Here is a 25,875-nt window from a genome sequence, read left to right on the forward strand (position 1 = left end):
CGACAGAGTGAGACTCCAACTCAAAAAAAAAAAAAAAGTTTATTATGTAAGTCAAATGTAAGGTCTAAATAGTTCTTTTGTTGTATGGTAACACTGATTGTTGCAATGGTTGAAGTGCAGTAGTAGCTTTATCTTGTTCAGCCTCATTTTTTCATTGAAAAGGGATATCTTTGTAGCCTTTCCCTCCCACTCAACACACACATGGACACCATTGACCAGACCATGCTCAGTAAAATGGCACCAGAAATTGCAGAGGCCTCAGTTTGAAGTGCTTGTTCCTTGATTCCCTGTCATCTGACCCGGCTCAGTCTGGCGTGTTGTTTGCGTTTAATAGTGTTATCCGACATCTGCTATCCCCCAAACCCATCGTGCACTGTGGCGCTTTACAGCTGACTGCCATCCTATTGATATTAATTGAAGGCAGTGTATTCGGCATACACTACTGATTACCCTCATTCATTTCAGTTCCCAAAGACCCAGGATTCCTGCACATGCCCCTACCACACTGTTCTACTCATTTGGCTCCAATTAGCTCCCGCTAACGAAAATACATTACGACAAACCTCTGGTTAGCCATTGCTGTTTCTAATGACATAATTTGTGAGTTTTCAGCCCTTGAAAGTAAAGACACTGGGAATTCAGTTGTAGTGTCTTCTGTGGGGCTGAGAAATATTGATTGCAGGCATCTGGGTTCACTTCCTTAAAGAAGATTTGTGATTTCTATTTAACTAATAAATGTTGACATAACTGAAGAGCTATAAACTCCATATGTTGGAGTTTCTGAGGAATTTCTGATCTTACCCTTGTTCTGTTGAGAAAGAAAACGCTTTGACATCAACAAGATGTTGTGGTTCATTTGCATATAATATTTTGTAATTATCCTGAATGGTTAAAGTGCTCATGTGAGAGAGTTTCTTTAGGAATTTTTAAAAGGATTTATAATATTTTACATATTGATAGTGTGCATGTGATATTTTGTCATGTATAGAATGTGTAATGATCAAGTCAAGATATTTGGGGTATCAATCCCTCTGAGTATTTATCATTTCGGTGCCTTGGGAACAGTTCAAGTCCTCCTTTCAAGTTACTTTGAAATATGCAATGTGTAGTTGTTAACTAGTCACTCTACTCTGCTATAGAACTTTTATGTAATTGTATGTTTGTACTCATTAACCAACCACTTTTCGGACACCTCCCACCCACCCACATTTCTCGACCTCTAGTATCTATTAAAAGATACATATTTATCCCAAACTATAAAAAATGTTCTTGGTTTAGCAAATGGTATTTTTCACTTAATTTTTCTTCTCAAGGAGCTGATTTTTTTCATCCCAGTGTCGCGTTTTAGCTCTAGAGTATGGAATAAGACTCTAATAACTTATTCATACTTTAAAGATAATGTTCTTTGCGATGATGTTTTTGAATAATGATGATAACTTCAAAGGATCTTTTTAGATGTAATCTAGACACTTGAGAAAAAATTGAGAATAGACCATAATAGATTCTATAACAAATTAAATTACCTTACTCCTTATTAAGAAGGGTTATAACCCCCAAATTCAGCAATTTCCCTGTCTTTCAGATGAGGTGTCTGCATACTGCACAACTGTCCTTCATGGTATAAAATCTGAATTTTGATCTGTTTTGAAATAAAATCAATTATCATATATTAGTCTGAGGAAATTTCATTGCTAAATCATAACCCCAAGCAAAAAGTCTTTCTATGTATTCTTCCTTTGAAAGTTTTAGTTTTTAAATGCTGTTCTCATTGTATTTCATGTTTTTTTCCCCCTTCCATCTCAAACTTGAAAAGACAAGGCCAATCATAGTCAAATACCGTAAAAGCTGTGCTCCCATGGTTTTTATGTAAAGTTAATAAAATAAATAAGAGGCAGCTGTGCATTTCAGGAAATCACTCCATGGAGGGGTTCTGGGAATACTATAACCGCAAGTGTGAAGCTGGACTCACCAGAAACCCTCAGCGGACTCACAGCTCAGTAAATCACAATGTGTTCCTTTCCACCTTCCCAACGGCACTCTGCATTCTCTCTGCGGTGTCTGGGCTGTACGACGTTCCCATTGCTACCTTTTTAATTGTCTTGGAACATCTTGCTTCCTGTGACAGAAGGTTGGGAGTCCTCGGGAGGACTCTCTGCTTGGTTGCTGTGGGTCTCAAACATTTTGGGCCTAGGGTCCGAGGTATGGTCATAAATCCCTCTCACTTGCCACTAGCAAATAAGAAAGAAAGAGTTCATGAAGAACTCCGAGGAATTCTGATAACACTTCATGGGAGGGGGGGCATAATAAATACATCCATGCCAGATTGTAATATCACACATGATAACGGTGCCAGGTGGACCACCTGGAAGCCCCGCACGACTGAGTCCTGTAGTTGACGGATGGGCTGTGAATTACTGCTTTTGACAATCACTGCAATACAGTTGTCATTCTTTTTAACTTATGGGCTCCTTGATGACAAATGCAGTGAATTATTTTTTTTCCCCAGGATTTCTTGTTCTTGTATGTCTTTCCCCATCCCCAATTTCTTTTAAACGTAATAACAAAATCTTAGTTTTCTCATTTGAGAAAACCCTACACGCATTCTTCTAGCTAAGCAGGCTGAAAACTAAAAAATATGCATTCACCTAGAGCTTGAGTTCAAATTCTGGTCTCCATCATTTGTTTATTCAATAACCACAGGCATGTTATTTAACCTTGGCGTTTCTCAACTTTTCCCTAAAATACCAATATTAGAACCTGTATCCCAGGATTCTAGTGAGGTTGATCAGTAAGCTTCTGCTGTATAACAAACTACTCCAAATCTAGTTTCTTAATACCACAAACTATTATTTCTTATAACTCTGTGGATTGGCTAGGACATTCTTCTGATCTGGAGAGGCTTGGCTTCAGTGGATGATTTACGATCATTCACATGCCTGGTGCTTGGCAGGTTGTGGTGTTCCAGCCTGACCGGGTCCTTATGCCTGCTGCCCAAAAGAACCAAGTCTGATCCGTTACGGAGGATACAGAGTTTAATATGGTAAAGCAGCTGAGTGAGAAGGATGGGTGATATTTATCAAATCTGCCTCCCCAAGAAGGTAATTTGGTGGGCAGGAGTCTAGGGACTGCTGATTGGTTATGAGGTCATGGGGTGTCAAAATTGCCTTGATGTTGCAGAACTGACTTCTTGGAGGGGGCATCTCAGAACTGATGGAGCCAGTTTTTTGATATGTGTCTGGGCCCCCGTCAGGTCTCAGATCCATCAGAGTACAAAGTCTGCAAAAGACCTCAAATACCATTCTTAGGTTTTACAGTAGATGTTACATTTCAAGCAATTTCCATGACCACTGGCCACTATTTTCTGGGCAGTGAACCATTGTAGAGGTCATTTAGAAGGTATGGAACGTGGCTGCCCTGGAAACTGGGGCCTCTCCTGTCCTTCACCCTCCACTTCTGTATCTCTGTTGTCTTAGGCTCATAGTTTAAGGGAGAATATATTTATCTCTCTTAAAGAAGCAGCTTCCCCCTTCCCCAGGGGTTAGGACATGAAGCTAATCAATGCCTTTACTGGAGTGAAAGCAAACTCATAACCACAGATTTGTTACTTTTGACCATAGCTACAGCTTTTCAGGGCTCAAGTCTTTTTTTACAGCTTTTACCCCATGGCCCTATGTTAATTTTATTTTACTTATTTTTATTTATTTATTTTGAGTCAGGGTCTCACTCTGTCATGCAGGCTGGGGTGCGGTGGCACGATCATGGCTCACCACAGCCTCAACCTCCTAGGCTCAGGTGATCTTTTGACCTCAGCCTTCCGAGTATCTGGGACTACAGTTGTGCATCATGATGCCTGCCTAATGTTTTGATTTTTTTTTTTTTTTGGTAGAAACAAGGTCTTGCTATATTGCCCAGGCTGGTGTCAAACTCCTGGGCTCAAGCAGTCCTCCCATCTCAACTACCCAAAGTGCTGAGATTACAGGCATGAGCCATCATCGCACTTGACCCTGATAATAACTTTGTGTAGGCAGTTTCAGTCTAGGGATCCCTTGCTCTCATGTCTGCCAAATGGCCAGGTACCATCTGTAGAGATGGCACCGTGCCTCTTACCACCCAACAGGCTAGCCCAAGTTTCTTTAATGTGGTGATCTGGGACAGCAGATGACAGCAAGTCCATCTTACAGCCTCTGCTTGTATTATGTTTTCTTGACTAAAGCAAATCCTATTGTACTCTTTATACTTTATACTCTTTAAATCCTTTATACTCTTGCCATTAGAGCGGGTTTAGTTTGTTTGCACTGCTCTAAAGAAATTCCTGAGACTAGGTCATTTCTAAAGAAAAAATAGATTATTTTGGTTCACTGTTCACACATGGCCCTGGCATCTGTGGGCTTCTGGTGAGGTCTCAGGAAGCCTATAGTCATGGCGGAAGGCAGAGCAGAGCGAGAGCAGGCCTGTCACATGGTGAGAGGAGAGCAAGAAAGAGGGAAAGAAGTGCCAGACTCTTTTAAGCAACTAGGTCTTGCTGAACTAATAGAACCAGCACTCACTCATTACCATGAGAATGGCATCAGCCATCCACGAGTAATCCACCCATGACCCAAACACTTCCACGAGGCTCCACCTCCAACAATGGGGATCACATTTCCACATGATGTTTGGAGTGGACAACACCTGAACTACATCACCTATGATCAAGCCCACATTGAATGCTTGGAGAGATGGACTACACCCCAGATCGGGGGAGTGGAAGTTCAAATTGCAAAGGAGTATAGTTGGAGGGTGGGTGATCGTTAACTATCTTCCACGAGAGTGAGATGAGTTACTAGTGCTGAGAGTAAATTAACTCTAAGCACTAACTCAGAGTTAGTGCTTAGAGTTAGATTGGCATGTAGCAAGGGTTCAAATAAATATTATCATCTTCATCATCTTCCTAACTAGCACCTCTTTATACTCTTGCCATTAGAGCAGGTTTTGTGCCGTTACTTCTTTTACTTGTAAGTGAGAAATTATATTCGTTTAGATGCTGTTGAGATTCTGATTCATTCATTGCAAGATCCTCCTAGGTGGATGCTCTATAAGAAGATGACATGATCACTACAAAATAAAATTTTTCTCGAGTTCACTATCCACACTGTGGTAAGAGTGATACATTGTTAAAGGTCTGGATTTTCTGCTTTATCATCTAGAAGTTTCCAGTCCCATTTTCTGCAATACTCACAGTCTGCGCAGGATAGCTCCTCACAACAAAGGATTATCTGGCTCCAAATGTCAATAGTGCCACAGTTGAGAAATCCTGCTTTAGAAAATATCCAATATTGGTCTGGCTCAGATTTTTGGATTTCTATTCCTTGATAGGATTCTGCCTAAAGAATGAAGTATAATTCTTTAATAATATGTTTTAGAATGACAATAATTTTACTAAACATAGGATTGACTATTTTCTTTCTTGAAAGTAAAATCTTTAAAGATTTAAAGTCCAATGGTTTTGAATAAATTTTATTTTAAATGATGCAGAAACCAACAAAGTGAACTTGAAATGGCTTTGAAATAATACTAAACTGACTTCCCTGAATTGGAATCTCTAACTGATGGTAACAGGCTCTCAGTTAAAAGCAAGATTCACAACCTGGACTTTCAGAATGTGAAAGGGATGCTGATACAGTAGATGAACTAGTACTGGTTTGGATTTCATTATGCTTAATAACTATGACAAATGCCAGTCATGGATTCTGGCAGATTCGATCTTGGGAAAGTTTCCATAAAAATGTGATTCAGGTAAAACAATTGTGTTCTTAGTATCTAATCTACGGTTCACAGTTTGTCCTATCCCTGGGGAATGAAACGATAATTCCAAACATGTATTTGGGTAACTGGATGGTGAAGACATGGCCATAGCAGCTTGTTTAAGAAAATAGTATTCACTTGCGGTATCACCAGCAAGATTCCGCTCAAGTAGTAAAATGAGACTGTCCATTGAGGAGAAGCATCCACCGGGCCCCCAGGTCGCCTTCTTCTCCCTCCTGAAGTACCCTCTGCCATACTGGGAGCCAGTAGTGCCCTGAAACCACTTCTCAGCACTGCCAGGGACCACCTGAGTTCTCCGGGATCCCTGGAGAAGCTGGAGCCTGCAGTCAATCCTTCCATCCTGCTGCTTATCCCGGGATGAGGATTCCCTCCTTTCTTTCCCCAGAAGTGTTTCTGGGGACATCCTAGTGACTTTGACGTTCAAACCACACCATGATTTTGCCTGTTTATTGGAAATGGGTGAAGGGAAAACGGCACATCCATGCCAGGGCACATAAAAGCTCTTTCCCTTCCAAATATCACGATGATTAAGATGCAGTTTCTCTTGTATTCAGACTTAGAAAAACACCAGCTGAAATCTTCAGATGCTTCTTTTTTTTGATACATAAGCTTCTTTTAGGGCATAGGACATAGAGGGGCCTCATGACTGAGGGTGGATTTAGAGGGTGAGGAGAGCCCCAACCCTGATAGGGCACCTCCTCGGGGCACAGACTGAGGGCGCCATTTTGGCAGCTTCGTATGGTTGAATCCAGATTGACAAAAAAAAAATTTGTTTTAATGAAATAGCAGAAAGCTTCTTGAGGTGTGCGTTTCAAGTAAGCACAGGTGATGGCTGCTATGAGCATAAATTAATGAGCTACCTCCATTCTTACTTAAGATTGGATCCAAGGGCAGAGACTGATGCAGAAAGATGCAAAGCCCAGCCAGAAGACATGACTGAACTTTTGCCACAGAAGCTTTGTCCTTAGGGACCCGGGAGGCCTGACCTCATTCCCGGCTCACACAGGTTGGTTAGGAAGGGTTGGCCATGATGACCCCTTTTCTGCCTTCCTCGTCCTGGAGTTCCACATTTCACTCCTTTCCTGCCAGCTTGTTCCTCGCTCACATACTATAACACTGGGGGACCTGGTGGTGAGGACAGGGAATGCTTCTTCCTTTCTCCCAGTGGGCGCTGGCCAGAGGTGAGCACTGGGGCTTGACCTGCGACCCAGAATTCAACCCAATGTCAGGAAGACTGGGAAGGCCGGTGCTGAGATCCCTGCAACTGGATTTCTTTGAGATGCTCCATTTCCACCGAGCCCCTTCTCAGTCTACAGGGAAAGGTGACTCCAGAAGAAGAGGTGCCCAGGATCCTTCACCCTGAGAGCAGTAGGACCCGGTCCTCTGGACTTACTTAGACCCTCTTTGTTGTCAGACGTCCCACTGGGCAATCCCAGCCCCTCCCAACCTGGAATGGTCGCCCTCTTAGGAGCCCAGTCACACTTTTGTTTGTCTCCTTTTTAGCAAAACATTCGAGACACATTGAGTGGTGGCAACTCCATTGCTTAGACTAAATAGGAAAAAATATTTCTCATTCCAAAAGAAAAAAAATACCTTAAAAATACTTTTAAAAAATTTGAAGAAAGGGAAACATTTTCCAGTGACTACTAGGTTGTTTTGATTTCCCAAACCAGAGTCTTTTTCCTTTCATAAATAAGTTTCACGCTTTGGCAATCTTCTTTGTTTAAGATAACACACTGGCTGGGCGTGGTGGCTCATGTCTTCAATCCCAGCACACTGGGAGGCCAAGGTGGGAGGATCGTTTGAGACCAGCCTGGGCAACATAGTGAGACCCCTGTCTCCACACACACACACACACACACACACACACACACACACACAAATACATAGCAAGATAACATGCCAGCTATTCAAACAGGTACAGCATCCCCAACCCCCAACGGCTTGACTCCACACTGTCCTGCAGGGGTTCCTACCTGTGCTGCTCACCCTCCTAGCCTGGTGAATTCAGTCACCCTCATCCAGGAAGAGGTTTTGTGTGTGTTGGGGGTGCTTAAGCCAGAACTCACCATGTCCTCTGGTATGGCTGAGTGGGTCACTTGTAACATTTCTGTGCAAACTTTATATAACCCACTGCTACCTAAATGGGTTCAAAATGCATTTCAGCAGGTAATGAGTTTGCATAATAAACAAACCTCCCTTACCACTACTGTGATGTTTTCCTTTATCTAGTTTCTTAATTCTGGTCCCAGAAATCAGAATAAATCAGAAGAGGCCCCTTCTCTGGGGCAAAGTAGATTGGTATCCAGTCCTGCTATGTCACTCATTCAGGAGAGGGAAACATTTTTATAAATGCAAATCAGGGCAAGGGCTGGGGGGGATATTCCTTCTTGTGTTTGCTTTAAAATGAAGCGCTACTCTATTCTCTCATTTGAGACTTGCACTTCACTGGAAATCTGCCTGGCTCTGCCACCTCTGTTTTGATTCTATGCTTCCTTCCACTCTTTTATCTGTTCTTACTGTGTCCCGGGGGAGGTGGGAATCTCTATCCTTTTCCTTTGGTCCATATGCCAGGCTGTTTTGATTACTGTAGCCTCATAGTAAAGTTTAAAATCTAGAAGTGTGATATCTCCCACTTTGTTTCTTTTGCTAAGGATTGTTTTGGCTATTCATGGTCATTTGTGTTTCCATATGAATTTCTGTATTGTCATTTCCAGGCCTGACAAGAATGATGTTGGTAATTTAATGGGTACTGCGTTGAATCTATAGATTGCCTTTGATAGGATGGACATCCTAGCAATGTTGATTCTTCCTATCCATGAACATAGAATATTTTTCCATTTGCTTGTGTCTTCTTGGATTTCTTTGAGCAATGTTCTGTAGTTTTTGTTGTAAAGATCCTTCACTTCTCTGGTTAGGAAGATGCCAAGATATTTAATTTTTTGTGTGACTATTGTGAATGGGATTGTGCTTTTTATTTGGTTCTCTGCCTGCTTGTTGTTGGTATACAAGAATCCAACTGTCTTTTGCACATTCATTTTGTACTCCAAGACTTTGCCAAAGTCCTTTATCAATCAAAGTAGATTTTTGACAGATTCTCTTGGGTTTGAAGTATAGGATCATACCGTCAGCAAAGAGGGATAATTTAACTTCCTCTTTTCCTATTTGGATACCTCTGATTTATTTCTCTTGTTTAATTGCTCTAGTTAGAGCTGTTAACACTATGTTGACAAAGGGGAGTGAGAATGGGCAGCCTCGCCTTCTTCTGGTTTTCAGGGGAAATGTTTCCAGTTTCTGTCCATTTAGCAATATGCTGGCTGTGGGTTTATCATAGATGGCACTTATATTTTGAGGTATGTTCTTTCTATGCCTAGGGGTTTGAGGGTTTTTCTCAAGAAGGGATGCTTTATCAAAAGCTTTTTCTGCATCTAATGATATAATCATGTGATTCTTGTTTTTACGACTGTTGATGTATTTAATTACATTTATGGCCTTGCAGATGTTGAATCAGTCCTGAATCCCAGGGATAAAGCCTACTTGGTCATAGTGGATGATTTTTGAGATGTGTTGCTGAATCCAATTTGCTGGAATCTTATTGAGAATGTTAGCATCTATGTTTATCAAGGGTATTGGCCTGTAGTTCTCTTTTTTTGTTGGATCTTTACCCGATTTGGGTATCAGTGTGATGTTAGCTTTTTTTGGGTTTTGTTTTGTTTTTTACTTTTTGAGTTGGAGTCTCACTCTGCTGCCCAGGCTGGCTCCCGGCCACCGCAGCCTCGACCTGCTGGGCTCCGGTGATCCTTCCACCTCAGCCTTCCAAGTAGCCAGAGCTACAGGCATGCGCTACCACACCTGGCTAATTTTTGATTTATTGTAGAGACGAGGTCTTGCCAAGTTGACTGGATGGGTCTTGAACCTGCGGACTCAGGTTATCCACTGGCCTTGACCTCCCAAAGTGCTGGGATTACAGGCTGAGCCACCGAGCCCAGTCTGTGATGTTAGCTTTGTAAAATGATTTGGAGAGAATTCTTTCTTTTTCAATTGCCTGGAATTCTTTCAATGGGATTGGCGTCAGTTCCTCCTTGTACGTTTCATAGCATTTCACTGGAAAGTCATTTGGTCTAGGGCTTTTTTTTTGGTAGGTAGTTTTCTTATGATGTAGTTAATTTCCTGGGTTATTATTGGTATATTTAGTGTCTCAATGTCTTCTTGTTTCAACCTGGGCAGGTTATGTGATGTCAGAAAGTCCTCCATTTCATTTAGACTGTCAAGTTTGTTTCCATACATGTGTGCATATTAATCTCTGATAATCTTTTGTATTTCTTCAGGGTCAGTTGTGATTTGATCTTTTGTGCTTCTAATTGTGTTTATTTGGGTTGTTTCTCTTTTTTCTCTTGGTCATTTTAACTAGGGGTCCATCGATCTTGTTTATTCTTTCAAAGAAACTGCTCTTTGTTTTGTTGATTTTTTTCCTCTGATATTTTTGTCTCCTATGTCCCAAATTAGGGCTTTTACTTTGGTAATCTGCATTCTTTTGCTAAAGTTAGGGTTTTGGTGGTCTTGTCTTTCCAGCTCCCTTAGGTGATTTGTTAGGCTGTTAACTTATGATCTTTCCATTTTCTTTTTTTAAGATGTGGGGTACAATTCAGAGTTAAGTATACAAATGTTCATTATGCAGGTACCCTCTTGAGGCGTGCCCCCCCCACTGCAGAATCTCACTACAGCCAATCCCACCCCCACCCCAGCAATTTCCCATTACTGACAATACTTTTCTTATAGTATTATGATAATTGTTCAAGGTCCACTTATAAGTGAGAACATGTATACTCAGTTTTTTGTTTCTGTGACAGATCACTCAGTATTATAGTCTCTAAGTCCATCCAAGTTGTTGTGAAGTTCATAATTTTGTCCTTCTTTATGACTGTGTAATATTCTATTGTGTATATGTACCACATATTTTGAATCCAGTCCTCTTTTGATGGACAGCACAGTTGGTTCCATGTTTTTGCTATTGTGAACAATATTGCAATAAACATGCATTTGCAGGTGTCTTTTTCAGAATGATTTGAGTTCCCCCATATATTCTCAACAGGGAGATTACAGGGTCATATGGAAAGGCGATTTTTAGACCTTTTAGAGAATAGCCAAACTGTTTCCCACAGAGGTTGTACTAGTTTGCACTCTTACCAACAGTGTAGAAGTGTTCCTTTTCCCCCATTTTCTCAGTGTGTATCCATAGAGATATAAAATCTCCTCTTAGAACTGTTTTCGTAGCATCCCAGAGATTTTGGTAGGATGGTTTTTCATTTTCATTTGTTTCCAGGAATCTTTTAATTTCTATTTTGATTTCTGTGTTGACCCAGTAGTCGTTCAGCATCATGCTGTTTATTGTCCCTGTCTTTGTGGGTTTTGAGAGAATTCTGTTGGTGTTAATATTTATTTTTATTCCACTGTGGTATGAGAAGGTGCAGGCAGTATTTTGATCTTATGAAATTTGTTTATGCTTGATTTATGGCCAAGGATGTGATTGATCTTGGAGAATGTAGCATGTGGTGATAAGTAGAATGTACATTCTGTGGTTGTTGAGTGGAGTATTCTATAGGTATCTATTAAGGTCATTTGGTCAAGCATTAAGTTGAGTTTCCAGATCTCTTTGTTGATATTTTTTGCCTCAATGATTTGTCTAGGGTTGTTAGTGGAGTATTTGAGTCCTCAGCCATAATAGTGTTAGAGTCAATATCTTTTTAAAAATTTACTTAGTAGTTGCTTTATAAACGCTGGTGTTCCTGTGTTGGATGCATATATGTTTATGATGGATATTACTTGTTGATGGATTGAACCTTTTATCATTATGTAGTGTGTAATGGACAATCTTAAGACAAAATTGAGAAGTGATTCTATCTAAAATCACATAAAAAAGAATAAAATACTTAGGAATAAATTTAACAACAGGAGTACAAGACTTGCACACTAGGAACTAAAATATACAATTGAAAGTAATCAAAGACTTAAATAATGGAAACATATCACATGTTAATGTACTGGAAGATTTAACATTCTTAAAGTGGTAATTCATAAATTGATATATAAATTCAATACAATTTTTCATCAACATTTCAGCTTTCTTTGCAAAAGTGACCAAGTGAATCTTAAAATTAATACAGAAATGCGAGAGATCCAGAATAGTCCAAACAATCTTGAAAAAGAATAACAAGGTCTAAGGACTTATACTTTGGTTTCAAAACTTATTGCAAAGCTACAGTATTCAAGATGGTGTGGTACTAGCATAAAAATGGACATATAAATCCGTGGAATAGAATTGAAAGTATAGAAATAAACCTACACTTTTAATAAATTGATTTCTGACAAGAGTATCAAGACAATTCAATGAAGGAGAGTAGTTTTTTAGCAAATAGTGCTGGGACAACTTGTATTTATACACAAAAAATGACTTTAAACTCCATTCTCACATCGTGCACAGAAATGAACTCAAAATGGGTCATAGATTTGACACCAGAAACAGAGATGACAAAAGAGAGTAAATAGATACTTTGGACTTCATAAAAAATTCAGAAAATGTGCTGCCAATAATCCCATCCAGAAAGTGAAAGGACAACCCACAGAATGGGAGAATATAATTACAAAGCATGTATCTGAAATGGACTTGTGTAGAAAATATGTAATGAACTGTTAAAACTCTATACTAGAGACACAAACCATCCAATTAAAAATTGAATGAAGAATCTGATAGACATTTTTTCCACAGGAGATATAGAAACAGCCAAAAAACACAAAAAAATCTGCACATTATTAATCATTAAGGAAATGAAAATCAAAGCCACAATGAGGTATCACCAGATACAGGATGGCTAGAATAAAATAACTCAGGTAATAACAAATGTTGGCGAGGATTAGAGGAACTGTAACACTTATACACTACTGGTGGGAATGTAAAATAGTACAGCCATTTTGTAAAAATGTAAAAAAGTAAAAAACCAATTTCTCACTCTTAGGTATATATCCAAGAGAAATGAAAGCTTATGTCCACCCAAGAATTTGTACATCAATGTTTGTAGCAGCGTTATTTGTAATAGGCAAAAAGCAGAAACAATTCAAATGTCTACTAACTGACAAATGGATAAGTCAATATGGTCTATCAATAAATGAAATATTATTTTGCAGTAAGAAGGAATGATATGCTAATATATGATAGGACAGATGAATTCATACAGTAGGTTTCCATCATATGAAATGGCCAAAATAGTCAAATCTTTAGAGATAGAAGATAGGTTAGTTGTTGCCTAAGGTTGAGTGGGAGAGGTAGGGAAATTCTGTTAATGGGTATCGGATTTTTTTTTGGAAAGGAGATGATAGAACTTTCTAAAATTAGATTGTGGTGATGGTTGCACAAATCTGTGAATATACTTAAAAAAATAACTGCATGAAACACACACACACATTTTGCCAGCCAAGCCAAATGTATTTGTAGACCATTTGCCATGTAAGTCTCTGGTTCATGACTCTTGTTGTGAATGGAAAAAGACAAAAACAAATATTCTTGTTATGAAATCAACTTCAGATTGTGGGATGGATGAGAAGAAATGCATAATTATACCAAAATAAATAATTCTGAAAAAAGGAAGCTCTGGAGATATGATAGCAGGGTGTTATGAAGGTGTTGTCGTTGAATTATTTGGTTTTAAGAAGAGAGCAGGGCATTTAAACCCACATAAAGCACCAAAAAATTCTAGTTGATGTGTGTTGATGTGGTTTCAGAGATATACCCTAAAGAGATCTTTTGCCAAATGCTGAATATTGGAGTAATATGATCAATATTACTTTTATCTCAAAGTCAAGGCCAAATCCAAATATCACCATATATAATGAGCTTGTGAAATTCTAGAATAGATCGCAAATTTCAGTTAGAAATTGTTTAATATTATGATTGTTAAAAATCTGGGGAGTCAGATTTTAGGAGTGTAGACACTGTTGACCCAGAATAAGAATTTAATAATTTCCCCAATTTCTCAGTTACTGGAGGGCTCACTGGCATTCTGACCACAGGTATAAGATACTAAATGCATGACCACTTTCACCTGGCATATTTAGTAATGTCAATCTTTTTGTATCCACCAGAATATATCTTTTAATTTTCAGGAAAGTGTCTTTTCATTTAAAAATATTTAATTGGTTAATTAATTAATTAATTATTTTAAAAGACAGACTTCAAAATGAAACCAACTCTGTCAACACCTTGATCTTGTTTGTTATTTTATTATTATTTATTATTATTATTATTTTCAGACAGGGTTTCCCTCTGTCTCCCAGGCTGGAGTGCAGTGGTAATACAATCATAGCACACTGCAACCTCAGTCTTCTGGGCACAAAGGATCCTTCTGCTTCAGACTCCATAGTAGCTGGGAGTATAAACCTGGTACCAAGACCTCTCTCTTAAGGCTGAGAACCACAGTCATGTCCCCATGACCAGCTATTTTTTTTTTTTTCAATAGAGATTGGGTCTTGCTATGTTGCCCAGGCTGATCTCCAACTCCTGAGTTCAAGCAATCTTCTCACTTCAGTGTGAGGGATTAAAGTGTTTGGAATCACGGGTGCTGGTATTCTGGATGTGAGCTACTGAACCTGGTCTGCAAAAGATCTTTTAGTTATTTTATAAAATAAACTGACAGGGCGTGGTGGCTCAAGCCTGTAACCCCAGCACTTTGGGAGGCCGAGGCAAGAGGATTGTCTGAGCCCATGGGTTCGGGACCAGCATGGGCAACATGGTGAGACCTCGTCTCTACAATAAATAAATAAAAGATTAGCCGGGCATGGTAGTGCACGCATGTAGTTCGGGCTACGTGGAAGGTTGAGGTGGAAGGATGGCTGGAACCCAGCAGGTCAAGGATGCGGTGGCCATGAGCGTGCCACTGCACTCCAGCCTGGGCCATGGAGTGAGACTCCAACTCAAAATAAAAATAAAAATAAAATAAAATAAAATAAACTGAGGGAAAATCTTAAAAGAGCCTTTATCACCAATATTTGTTTACAAACAGTAGTTCAAAGTTTGATGAAAACAGAATTTAATTTAACACTTTTTAAAAAAGTTTATACTTATATTCTTAATTATGTGTAGCTTGAGGATGACATTATGGAAGTTGTTATATAGGATTTTTGATTTTTTTCCTCTTTGTGAAATGTTGATGTACCAAAATTGACATTCTGATTTTAACTTATCAACTATGATCAGGAGGATCTTTTTCTTGAAAGTTGGAAGGCTTCCATAGAATTAGATAACTGATAAACACAATTCTTAAATTTTTTTCTTTCATATTTTAGCTGCCAGTGCAATAATTCTATTTGATTAGTGTTATGCTAGGCTATCTATAAACCTGATACCAAAACCTCTCTCCTAAGGCTGAGAACCAGGCTTTCCAGAATTCCCTTTGTCGGGATTCTGGTTAGAGTTTCCTGCTGAGAGTAATTTGCGTGAGATTTGGAGGATGGAAGTGAAGCGGAAGCCATGTTCTTGGGAAATCGTGGTAGCCACACTCAGGGTCGTGGCGATGCTGGTTTCTCGACCCTTCCTGCGCTGTCACTGCTACACACTCCATTGCCTCACACTGAAGTCACTAGTTAACTGTGTCTGGATCTCTGGGCTTTATCTTTCCAGATCTCCACTCATCCCAGGATCTACACAATCAAGTCAGTCTCAATTCTATTTTATATTCATTGTTTTCATCGTTCTTTTTATTTTATTTCAATAGCTTTGAGGGGTTCGCATGATTTTTGGTTACAGGGATGCATTGTAGAGTCGCAGAAGTCTGGGCGTGAAGTGTACCTGTCAGCCAACTAGTGCCCATTGTACCCGATGGGTGACTTTTCATCCTTTCCTCCTGTTGACATAATTCTTACTACTATTCTCTTTTTGTGAGAAAACTTAGGCTAATACCACTCATTCTAACTTGTCAATAAACCTTGTATTATCACTACTTATATTTTCATACCCATTTCTTGTCTCCAAAATAATATGGTTTTCCTAGAGTGATCTTGTTAATGTACACTCCTCCACTATTAATTTAACTGTCAATATATTTTCTGTTTAACCATTGGAAATTTCTTAGTTTTTTGATCAGTTTGTGAGTTTTCACTATTATTGATTATTTGTGCAATGGATTCTGACAATAATAATGAATTGTACCTCACTGAGTGACAGAATTTCAACATATAAAGCACATATTTTTCTGTTCCGGTTATATTGAGAATACTTTTATCTATATTTGAATGTAAATTTTCAGGGCACAACAATAAATCTGAATGACACATTTATATTACATTGTTATGTTGGTAACTTATCAACACTTGTTATTGATTACATGCAACTTCTGGGTGCCAATATTCCTTTGGCTCCATGATGGTCTAAATTGCAAGGCTAGAGCTAAAGTTAAAGAAAAGATTTTGGCAGAATTCTGGGCAGAATCTGGTCAGTGCATTGTGAAAGTATTCTGCACAGAAAACTCAAGGAATATTCCCTTTCCAACTGATTGAGGATATTAATTATGCTTTACAAAAAATAGGTACAGTCTCAAAGGTGTAGCACTCATATCAGCAAGTACAAAAGTTAAATAAATAACCTGGATTCTTTAATCCTAGTCTTGTTTAGAGAACGTGTATTTTAGTTTTCCTCTAAAGTTCACTGAAAGGGAGTACTGGAGCTTTCATAATTTTGTATCAGTTAGAATGCTGAGGCATTTCATGTGGGGGGAAAAAAAGTATGTTTGACAAAATAAAACGTCTTCTCAGTGTTTAGAGGGCACTTAGTGGTAAATGGAAGTTATTTTGCGTGGGTAAAACGCATTTTCATTTACAAGAAGCCAGAAATGATTTGTTCTTATTTTCAGTTTCTGAATCCTTTCTATGTAACTGTCCTGTACAGCCCAGGGAAAGGAATAACAAACTTTTGGCAATAAAACAATGGTCTAGAACACCCTTGCCATATTGCTGTGAAACTTGAGAAATAAAAGTTGGCTGAGTTAGAAAGATACAACCATGCATGCAGGAATATGTCAGAAATGTAGAAGTTTTTTTCAAGATCCTAAGAGAAAAATCGGTTAATCTGTGGTTTTCCAGGATGTAATCAAGATAACAAGAATAACATTCTTTGACTTTGGTCTGCTGCAAATGGGCCTAATAGGTGACAACTGACGTGCTCAGCGACGGAACAGAAAATCAACAATTTCTGGAAATGCTCACCCACAGGCTTTCTAGGCCAGCAGGGCCTTCCTGCCAAGATTGTTTTACTCAAGGACCTAAGTACTAATAAAAATTGGCACAGACACATTAATCAAAAAGAAAAGTTTTAAAGTTTGTTTTGAGTTTTATCGTCACTGTTCTTAGTGAATTGATAATCTTAATTGGATATATTTGGAATCGATCCAAATTCTTATTTGGGAATTGAATTGTTTCAGTGATTAAACAAAGTAACTGAGGTCACCACCCTATCCAACATGATATTTTTTAGCGTGTAATTAATTATAATCTCATTGTAAATCTTTTTGATTTAAAGATTAATGCTGATTCTTTATTTTGATTATGCTATTCATTTTTAAAAATTAAAATGAAAGCAAGCAATCGTTCACTGTAGAATGTCTTCAGGATATTGATACTTATTCATTTGTTTATTATTATTATTATTACTTTTTTTTTTGAGTTGGGTCTCAATCTGTCACCCAAGCTGGAGTACAGTGACATGATCACAGTTCATTGCAGCCCTGACCTCCTAGGCCCAGGTGATTCTTCCATCTCAGCCTCTTGAGCAGCTGGGACCACAGGTGTGTGCTACCACACCCAGCTAATTTTTTGATTTTTTTTTTTTTCTGTAGAGACGGGGTCTTGCTATTTTGCCCAGGCTGGTCTTGAACTCCTGGGCTCAAACAATTTTTCCTGCCTTGGTGTCCCAAAGTACTGGGATTACAGATGTGAGTCACCATACCTGGCTAATTTTATTCATTTAAAAAGCCAATTTTATTGTTTGATCAAAAGCAATACATTTAGTATAACTACATTTATTTTGTTGTATTGTATTGAAAAGAAACACATATTATATATTATGTCACAATCGTTTTCATTTATAAATGTGGGTTTGATTATTTCAATTTTTAAAATAGGTTAAGTTTTCTAAGTTTTTGTCCAAGAATTTGTGGAGACCATTTTTATTTGCCAATTTTTGGGGTCATACTTTCTTTTTATACACATACACATGCAGAGATGAAAAATAAGCTGTTTTAATAAGGATGGTTGCCTTTATTATTCTCAGGCTCAGACTAAGTCGTTGTGGCAAGCTTTTTCATGACACTTCAAACCAACTGAAATGATTTTACACATTTTCTCACAGTCAGAGTTGCTGCTATTCTATTTAGCATCTTCCAGCTCTTATTCAATGTTTTTTTCCCCCTGAATGTCAAGAGAGAGAATGTTAGAGTTACAGATTAGGACAGTATGCTGTTTTACTATATACGGGTATTATAGATTTTAGTGTTCTGAGCATTTGCTAAATATAGAAATGTTATAATTAAGACATATAGCCAATTTAACATTTTCATGTATAGAATGGAAAAAAATAAGAAAACTCTAAGTGACGTATAAGAAAACATTCTTTTATTTTTGGGGGTAGAGATCACATCGGTCAAATGCAAAAGAGATCTAGTTTTTGGAAGCACCTGAGACCATCCAGTCTGCTAATAATAATGTTGAGGTAATTTGAATATCACGTAGTCATAAGACTGGTCCTTTGCTTGCCCTCCTAGAAAATGGATGGGGGTGAGGATCAAGTTGGGCTGATGGACTTCAAGGCATTGGTAGTTGATGGGGACGTGAAAATCACTTGCCCTTGGACCTTTGAAATGGGCTGCTTGATTTCAGCCAATGAAGAGTCAAGGGGAAGATGCTGAAATGAATGCCAGAGACAAAGCTAGCTTAAAAAACCAGGGGAAAGAGGTGTCAAACATACTTGGCAATTGTTTGAACTTCAGAATCAGTAGCACTAGCATTGAATCTTAGGATGAGGAGTGAGATCCAAAGGACTTTGAAGCCCAGGAAGCTGGGGTGGGTGGCTTCTCACTTCGACCTTTCTAGTCTCAACTCCTGTTGCCACTGTCCCTGGAGGTCAAAGCAAAAGTGTGATCATTCCCCTTACTTCTACCCCTAGACAGAGCTCTGCAATGTTTTCTATTTCTTTCTTTCTTTTTTTTGAGTTGGAGTCTCACTCCGTCGCCCAGACTGGAGTGCAGTGGCCACTCCGGCCACCGCAGCCTCGACCTGCCGGGCTCCGGCGATCCTTCCGCCTCAGCCTTCCAAGTAGCTGGAACTACAGGCGCGCGCTACCACGCCCGGCTGATTTTTGATTTATTGTAGAGATGAGGTCTCACCAAGTTGCCCAGGCGGGTCTCGAACCCGTGGACTCAGGCAATCCACTCACCTCAGCCTCCCAAAGGCACGGGATTACAGGTTTTCTATTTCTTATCAGTGGCTTGGGTCAAGCCTAAAGGTATAAATTAAATAAATGAAATGTAAACGGTTACAGAGATACTACAGCATGTTGTTAGCTGATTTGTGAAGGGGAATTTTAAATGTGAATGGTTTGTCAAGGAAGAAAGCTCCATGATAGTCTAAATAAAAGTGAAATCCCCACATCACAGTGGCCATCCCAGTTGCCCTACTCAGACGAATTTCCAAACCAGTGCCTCATGTGGGAACTAGATCTTAAACTTACTTTTCAAGTTAGAGCTCAGAACTAACCTCAACCTTAAATCCTCTGTTTCAAAGGTATATAATAAAACAAAACTGAAGAGAAAAAAGATTTAAATGTATGAAAACACACTGTTTAATATATACTGTTTTTCTAGAAAGTAAACGTTCTTGTAATCAGGTTGTGTCTGAAAAAGTGAGGTGAAGAGGAATGTTTACTATGTCCATTTTACATTGGGTTAAATTCTACAGCTGCTGTATCAAAGGCAGGTCCTGGAATCTTAAATAGGATATTAAAACCGGTAGCTTAACATGTTGTTTTTACACCATGTATCTACTTGTCTAATGCTATGGCCTTTATCACATGTGAAGTTTACCACAGTGTTTGTGAGGGGCTCAGTTTTAGTAAGAACTTAAAGAGAAAAGAGTGTCACGCTCACTAAAAGGGTGTTTCTAGTGAGTGTGACACTTTTTCTGGTTACCAATGTTCTGAAATCCTGTGAAAACAATTGGGATCTTAAATGTGGCCCAAAGAAATCTGTTTTGCCAGTTATTTGGAGTCTGGTCTCTAGTGAAAACTAAATTGGCTATTTCTATATTGCATAGTCCTTGACAGTTAAAACCAACCAGAAAACATCATCAATCTTCCTCAGATAGGATCCTTCCTTTTTCACAAAGGCCGGATATTTTCTGTTACTAGTATTCACACAGGAAACTGCTTAATACACTGCGAGATTTTTTAAGGTACGGTTCATACCTTTGGTTTAGTTTTAGGAATGGTCTATGTCTTCAGGCATTTGACTGATAATCTGTTTGCTAATCAATCAATGAGGTAAGGTGTAAGTGGGATCATAAACCCTGACCTCAGATAATGTTAACTTACGTAAGTCATTGAGTTGGGACATTAAACTTACTTATGTCTAAATGTACTTGTGGGAAATACACCATTTTCCTGCTGGTAGTGTTTTTCTACCAGTGGTCTAGAAGTTCAATGTATTGTAAAGACAAAAAATGATTTTTCAAGTCTCTTTCGTTAATCCTCAGGTTTGGAAATAATTAACCTCATTATTCTGTCATCCACCTCTCTAGCCATACATTCTTGTGCCTACTGTGTTACATGCTTGGTACTGTGGTCTGGAAATATGATAGTAAGACAAATACTAGTCTCAAGATGCTTGCGGTATATATTCAGGAAATATTTGAGAAGCAGGTGTTATCTGATTGCCTTTCTAGCATCCAGCTATCTCTTTCTTTTTCATAATGCTGTTTGGAAAACTGTGATATTTGGTGAAGCTGACGTTAAACTAACCACAACATTCCATCTCTCTGGTTTAGTGGTGGCCATGGGACCTCAGCTGTTCAATCAGAATAAAGCCGTGGACTTTTGCTTGAAATTCAGCTAATATTGCTGTCTTTCCCGTTACAATTCTCTGTGAAAGAGGATCTCACATTGCAGGTGAGACCCAGGTGACTTATTGCCAATAAATGGACCAGATCTCTCAGTGTATTTGGTCACAATACATGTGTGTCATGATGTCATCCAATAAAAAGCACATTAGACATTCTGGAATTTTATTTACTTGTTAAAGCACAGGGTGATGGAATTTGCCTTATTTATTGGATTTGAAAAGAACTCTGAATGAAAAAAAGTAACATCAGACTACATTTCCATATACATTCTTAATAAAATCCGGGGCAGCAATTTGATGTAAAGTCACTAATTAAAGTCACACAGGATTTCATAACTATATGAATTTGGGGAAAGATTTAGTAAGAATAAAAATTCTCTTTAATCCAATTGAGAGGTTTAGCCACCTGGGAACAAGGCCAGGAGTGGGAGACGTACAGGTAAATGACCCAAGAAGTATGGGAGCGGCAGTTGAGTATGTAAGTGAGAATGATAATAAGACTCAGAAGTCATTTAGAAGTAAAAGACCTTTCAGTGATTTATTATTATTTTTTCTTTTCAGGAATCGTTTCCCTAATCCTATTATTTCTGATGGTGACTATCGCTATTCAGAGCTAGAGTTACAACTTCATTTTACCAATTGTCCCTACAGCTAGAACATAGGACTTGGAGTGTAATTCCATTCCTCTTGGTGGAAACTGACACGATTTGCCACGTGTTTGGTAAGTCCTCCCACAGCTGTGGAGACCAGCTCAAGCCAGACCGATCATCTGTTCTGAGGGAAGTTATATGTGGAGACCAGGACTGGATTTTTCTTTTTGAGTCGGAGACTCACTCTGTCGCCCAGACTGGAGTGCAGTGGCTGCTTCTGGCCACCGCAGCCTCGACCTGCTGGGCTCCGGCGATCCTTCCGCCTCAGCCTTCCGAGTCACTGGAACTACAGGCGCGCGGCACCACGGCCGGCTAATTTTTCTGGATTTATTGTAGAGATGAGGTCTCGCCAACTTGCCCGGGCGGGTCTCGAACCCGCGGACTTAGGCGATCCACTCACCTCGGCCTCCCAAAGCGCAGGATTACAGGCTGAGCCACCGAGCCCAGCTCAGGACCATATTTTCATAATTTGAAGCACCTAATAAGACTCTTAGACTGTGTCTGTGGTGAATGCTGGGCTATATAAAACTTTACTCACCCATGGAAGAGATTAAACTGAAGTTCGTCAGTAGGTTGAGACAAGTGTTGATGATAATTGGATAGACACAAAACCAGTCTCTAGGTGTTTGGTGTCATTGACAAAAAGATGCCAAACTCTGTATGTTAAGATGATTTATTCTGAACCAGACTTGAGGACCTGGGCCTGAGAACACCCATCCTCAGGAGGTCCTGAAAATGCATGCCCACTGTGGTTGAATGGTGGCTTGGTTATATACATTTTAGAAAGGCAGAAGTTACAAGAAACCATAAATAAACACATGTGAGATATTCATTGGTTTGTCCAGGAAGGGGGGGGGTATTTTAAAGGTGGGAGGGGGATGTTTGCAGGTTATAGATGGATTCAAAAATTTCTTGACCAGTAATTTGTAGTTCCGATCCAAGGAATTTTGGAAATCAGTAGAGAAATGTTTTGTTGAGATAATGGGGTAGAAAACTCTAGGTTTGTTATTCTGTAAATGAAGCTCCATACTTGACAGACTTCAGAGAGGATAGATAAGTGTCTTACAAGGTTCCTGGAGTCTGGGAGTCCCCAAGAGATGACTTTACAGGGCTGTAAAATACGTTGATTTCCTTCTTTATGTGTTATGTGATTTCCACAGTCAGGTTGGAAAACAAACTTTAGTCTTTAGAGTACAGGGTAACAAAACTCTGTCTGGTGAGTCCTTATCAGGCATGACTTCCCAAATCTCTTAGTTAAAAAATTGAATAAGAGAAAAAGGTCAGGTTTAGTCCTCAGTGTATTGGCAGAGCTAAAAAGTTTGCTAGAACAGAGATTCTCATGCTCTCTGTGGTAAGGGTCCAGGTCTTTGCTTAAAAACTTTTTGTGTCCCTATGTCCATTCTATCTTGGACTAATACTTTTGTAAAATAGAGTGCATGTGAGTTATTAGAAAATGTAAATAGAAAGCACCATTTTAAAATTGAATTCAACAGACGTGAAATACTCGCTAACTTCACATAAAAGTTTCCAGGCCATTAATAAGCACTAATTGTGGACTGGCACATTTTGAGGAGCACTTTAGTGAAATTTATCTTGTAATTCTCAAGTGTAAGTTAAGTGTTTTTATTAATAAGATAAAGTGGTCCCAAGAGGTGGCACTACCCTGACAGAGCCTCAAAGAAATTCAATTTTCACCTCTTAGTTCTGGGATCATATACCTGTGTAAGAGAATTGGAATAGTATGTGGGGAAAAGAACATTAAATTCGAGACGTTTTTCAGGGCTGTGCCCAAGGGTAGAGTATCTCTTTGCCTTTCTTTTAAGATTATTCAAGAGAATGTGATAGCTTCACTTTTCAGCTTTTGAAATAATTTAAGGAAAGAAAGATTACTATATAAATATGTGGAGAAAGCAGTAATATAAAACCCAAGTATTATTTAAGGCTATAATGAATAGAAGATGAAAGGGGTTTCATTGGAAAAACTTTTTATTTACGCACACATTTAACATTTTTTGCCTATAAAAGAGGTCAGCTAATGATTTTAGAGCCTGAAAGGATAAAGAGGTTGCCCTGATTTTTGGTTACAACTTTCCCTATAATAGTGGGTTAAGAATAGAAACGGGCTGGGCATAGTGGCTCACACCTATAATCCTAACACTTTGGGAGGCCAAGGTGAGAGGATTGCCAGAGCCCACGGGTTTGAGGCCAGCTTGGGTAAGTTGACGAGACCTCATCTCTACAATAAATAAATAAAAAATTAGCCGGGTGTGATGGTGCATGCCTGTAATTCCAGCTACTTGAGGCGGAAGGATCACCTGAGCCCAGCAGGTCAAGGCTAGGGTGGCCGTGAGTGTGCCACTGCACTCCAGCCTGGGTGACAGAGTGAGACTCCAACTCAAAAAAATAAAAAACAAAGTAAAATAAATAAATGAATGAAAAGAAATAGAAATGGATAAAAATGAATGTTGACACTTAAAGATGTCACAGGGGCAATGTTGTAAGGGAGTTTCTCTGATGCCAAGAAATTTGGACTTGATCCTGTGGAAGACAGAGCAATTCAAGAATTTTAAGCAGAGTCGCATGATCTTATTACATTGGTTTATTTTATTTTTTAAAAACATTTTCTTGATTGTTGGTGGAGAATGGACCGAGGATGCAATGGGCAATGTGCATACATATTAGAGGCAAGGAGGCGAGGTAGCTGGTGTTAAAATACAGGTAAAATGCAATGCAGACCTGTCTACGATAGAAACTGGGGACTTAGAGAGAAAGAATGGATTTAGACTTTTCAAGCAGTGCAATCAGCACTTATTGGCGAGTGATTGAATAAGGTGGTCAGGAACAAGTGAAAGCCAGGGCAAGGTTTAGTCTTGGCCAAGATGCAAGTGGCTATGCATTTCACAGGAATGGGAACACAGGAAAACGGAGAAGGAGGAAGTTCGAGGAGGGGAGGAATTGATTTCATTTCAGCCAAGTTGAATTTGGGATCTTGTGGATTCTGGAGCTAATTATGAGTAACTGGAAAGGCCATGCTTCTTCTGACTTTTGGGGCATGGCAACTAGAAAAGTCACAATTGCAGAAACAGTTTTTAACAAACTTCTTTGAGACATTTGGTCTATAAAAATTGCAAAGATTTAAAACAGATTCAATGTTTGTCTGTAAAGCCCCTGCAATGTGATAAACATGTTTCAAAATCAGAAAGAATTCGGCGGCCAGCTGGGATAATATTGATGTCAGACTCAACCAGTATCTAAGTTGTAGAAGAAGAAGGATAAACTTATTACCTCTATTGAAACTTAGTTTTCTCTACAGTTTCTATAACAGAATTAAAGAAACATATGAAAGTATTTAATCATTAACTATGGTGAGATTTGCTTATTTTAAATGTGCACTCTGTGTTTAAAGAAGGATGTGAAAAGTGAATATTCTTAAACAAATAACAAAAATAGTTATAGGGAAGTTGAGATGGGAACCGTAATGACTTCTGAAGAAGTTAGAATTATCTAAGGTAGGTAAAGTAATCTAAAGGGAAGATTCTGAACTATACTTGGGTTGTTACTTATTAGCTCTGAGATTCTGATGATTAATACCTGCTTTTATTCAATTACTCATCAAGCATGTATCAAGGACCTATTATATGCCAGGTTCTGAGAATACCAAGATGAATAAGGTTAAGTGAGGGGGGAGACCCTCATAATTTAGCAAGATGAATGTGATCGGAGCCGTCATTTAAACAGATGTGGAAAGAGACGCCAACTCTTCCAGGGCCAGGAATGAGTTTGGAAAAATTTTCTGCTCTGATCAGAAACAGAAAGGAAACTCTGAAGGCTATATTTTGTTCTTCAGATACAATTAGAAAGAAGTATGAAGTAGTTTTATTCTTTTATTCTGGTCACCATAAGTGGTCCATTACTGGAATCATGTGATGATTAATTTTATGTGTCAACTTGACTGGGCTGTAAGGTGCCCAGGTATTTAGTTTATCATAACTTTGGATTTGTCTGAGAAGGTTTTTTTTAAATCAGTCGAGTAAATAAGGCAGATTGCCCTCCCTAATGTGTGTGGGCCTCATCCAAACAGTTGAAGGTTTGAATAGAACAAAAAGGCTGACCCTCCCCCAATCAAGATATATTTTCCTGTTGGAGAACCTTTAAACTGGGACATCAGCATTTTTCTTGTCCTTGGACTTGAACCGAGCATCTAATTTCTTGGGTCTTGGATATGACAGCCTTTAAAGGGAACTACATCATTGGCTCTTCAAGTTCAA

Source organism: Carlito syrichta, unplaced genomic scaffold, assembly GCF_000164805.1.
Source record: "Carlito syrichta isolate Samal-C Ts95f unplaced genomic scaffold, Tarsius_syrichta-2.0.1 Scaffold305216, whole genome shotgun sequence".
Taxonomy (NCBI): Eukaryota; Metazoa; Chordata; class Mammalia; order Primates; family Tarsiidae; genus Carlito; species Carlito syrichta.